The 2990-nt window shown below is 43.2% G+C and overlaps 1 pseudogene across 1 annotated transcript; it reads left to right on the top strand.

Moving 5' to 3' along the window:
* Positions 1-2565: 2565 nt before the first annotated feature.
* Positions 2566-2984, top strand: LOC108314040 (annotated as a pseudogene). The gene has a single exon (XR_001829323.2). The product of XR_001829323.2 is annotated as an uncharacterized LOC108314040 (transcript).
* Positions 2985-2990: the final 6 nt, after the last annotated feature.

The following is a 2990-nucleotide window of genomic DNA, read 5'->3' as shown; positions in this document are numbered from 1 at the left end:
CTGTTGCTAGTTAGACAGGAATACCTGACTGGTGTAGATAAAGGATTCACATCAGTGCTAAGTGTTGAGCTAATCCCACCAAATGAAATGCTGGTACACAGTGGGAGAGAGATTGGGTTTTGAGAGGAAAGCACACAACATGTTTCTGTCACTCATCAGGTTTTCCAGAGGCAGGTACTGAGAGCGGGGTTTAGTTTATTGGCATCTCTAATAAACTCTTTATTAGAGAGTTCCCTTGGGATCAACACCTGTAAAGAGAGGGGAGGAAAGCTGGAGTGGGCAGAGCAGCAGGCCTAATGACAGGTTTTACCGATACTATGAAGAGTTCTGAAGCCAAGGTGGTCCATCAGTGGGTCAAAGAGCTAGGCTTGATGTGGCAGACTGGAAAAGGGGTGTGACTCTGGTGGCTCTCAGCAGGTGAGGCAATTCCTGAAGGGCTGAGAGCACACCTAGCTGCTGGGGCAACAAGTCCTTTACCAAAGGGAAATGTGGGTGGTACATCCCCTAGAAACGTGTGACACGTGAAACTCTGTACATAGACGTATACGCATATGCATAGATTGCATGGATTGGTGAAACCCTGAATACTCATTAGAGATTGGTTTATTAATTCTAGGCTCTTCCAGCTGATCAGAACTTGATTGACTCAGAATATAACATTTTTCCTTTACTTGTACAAGCGTTCCAAGTTAATCTCAAATCTCAAATCTTGAAGAAGTAAAACTCAGGGTCAAAATTGATATTGAAAATATAGGTCCACTTTACATTTTAGCTTTGCAAGTCAAACATAAGTCTCTGGGTTACTAAAAAAGCTGTGCAGCACCATAACATCACCCTCCTGCATATGAATAAAATGACCAAAAATAGCTTTAAATGAGGAAGAAATAGAAAAAAATTCTTTTATAAGCAGCAACCAAATAAGGACACAAGAACAAAATGAAGCTATAAATCTCAAAAAGCAAAGTTAAGGAACAAAACAGAGGACTCTAATATCATAGTTGTCAGCTCCCTTGCTGCCATAAACAACACTGAAAAAAAGGAATGACTAAAAAATCCTCTCAATTCTCGCTAAAATCTTCTATTTAGAAAAATGTATACTGGGGATAAGCCCTTTTAATATTTTTTCTTCCCTTACTGTTCTATATAGTTTGAATTTTTATGTTAGCATATATTATTTAAATATGTAAAAAATCAAAATAAGAATTAATAACTTAATCTATATATCCTTAAACAGTATTACTTAAAATTGTCAGCATGATACATGAGAATGTGAGAACTGATCTTGACCAATGTATATTCTTTTTGGGGGTGGGTGGGGTGGGTGGAGTCTCGCTCTGTTGCCAGACTGGAGTGCAGTGGTGTGATCTCGGCTGGCTGCAACCTCTGCTTCCTGTATTTAAGCGATTATCCTGCCTCAGTCTCCCAAGTAGTTTGTATTACGGGTGCCCACCACTATGCTCGGCTAAAATTTTGTATTTTGAATAGAGATGGGGGGGTTCACTATGTTGGCCAGGGTGGTCTTGAACTCCTGACCTCAAGTGATCTGCCCACCTTGGCCTCCCAAAGTGCTGGGATAACAGGCATGAGCAACTGTGCCAGCCAGGTCAAGGTATATTCTGCTAATTGATTTGCTTCAGATTTACTCAGTTACTCACGCTGGGTAAGTGATTCTCCTGCTTCGGTCCCCTGAATAGCTGGGATTATAGGTACATGCTACCACACCCAGCTAATTTTTGCATTTTTAGTAGAGATGGGGTTTCACCATGTAGGGCAGGCTGGTCTTGAACTCCTGACCTCAGGTGACCGATGTGCCTCGGCCTCCTGAAGTGCTGGGATTACAGGCATGAGCCACCATGCCCGGCCAAATTTATTTAAAAATAAAAAAATGGAAATTATAGAGTAATAGAAATTATTTCAGTTTTAGGCATGAGTTTATTCTAAATATATAAAAATAAGTTTTAAATATCACTTTATTATTTCAGCATATACACTGATGTAATAAATTTTCTTTCCCAAGACCTTTATGTTACACTTTTCCATTGTTCTTTAGGTAACATTAGTGACAAATGAAAAACACTTATTTGTTCAATTTTCACAGCCATATATTCTTACCTTCCCAATTGTGTACTATGTGAACATCATCCACTCTCATCATTCATTTTAAAAGTTTGCCTAGCACTGTCAGAGCACTGTAGGAAATCCAGGAAACAGTATCTACTCCCAGTAAGCTCAGAACAGGTCCCTGGTAGCTATTGTGTCTGCCAATAAAAATTGTTCCATAGAAAATACTAGTTGAGCTCTCCCCCAAGGACACTCCCTGAGGTCCCATTATGTACTACAAAAAACAAACTTTCAGGGCTCAGCACAATGGTCCCACAAGCCTACCAAGTTCACATTCAAGGGATATGGGAACACAGGTTTGGTAGATGCTTCTCCTCTCTCTACTCTCCCGCTTCCTTCAATCAAGTTTCTAAGCAGTTGAACATAAAGAAAAATACATTGGGAAGGTGGTAGGTGTAAAGCTGCTGGAAGTGAGAACGGGGGGACGTAACGGAGGGGGTCGGAGCCGCTGCCGTCGCCATGACCCGCGGTAACCAGCGAGAGCTCGCCCGCCAGAAGAATATGAAAAAGCAGAGCTAATCGGTTAAGGGAAAGCGCGGAGATGAGATGACGGGCTTTCTGCTGCCGCCCGCAAGCAGAGGGACTCGGAGATCATGCAGCAGAAGCAGAAAAAGGCAAACGAGAAGAAGGAGGAACCCAAGCAGCTTTGTGGCTTCGTGTCCAACCCTCTTGCCCTTCGCCTGTGTGCCTGGAGCCAGTCCCACCACGCTCGCGTTTCCTCCTGTAGTGCTCACAGGTCCCAGCACCGATGGCATTCCCTTTGCCCTGAGTCTGCAGCGGGTCCCTTTTGTGCTTCCTTCCCCTCAGGTAGCCTCTCTACCCCTGGGCCACTCCCGGGGATGAGGGGGTTACCCCTTCCCAGTGTTTTT

This window comes from Cebus imitator, unplaced genomic scaffold, assembly GCF_001604975.1.
Source record: "Cebus imitator isolate Cc_AM_T3 unplaced genomic scaffold, Cebus_imitator-1.0 Scaffold146, whole genome shotgun sequence".
NCBI lineage: Eukaryota > Metazoa > Chordata > Mammalia > Primates > Cebidae > Cebus > Cebus imitator.
Note: the sequence above shows the minus strand (reverse complement) of the source record. Positions and strands in the feature narration are given on the sequence as shown.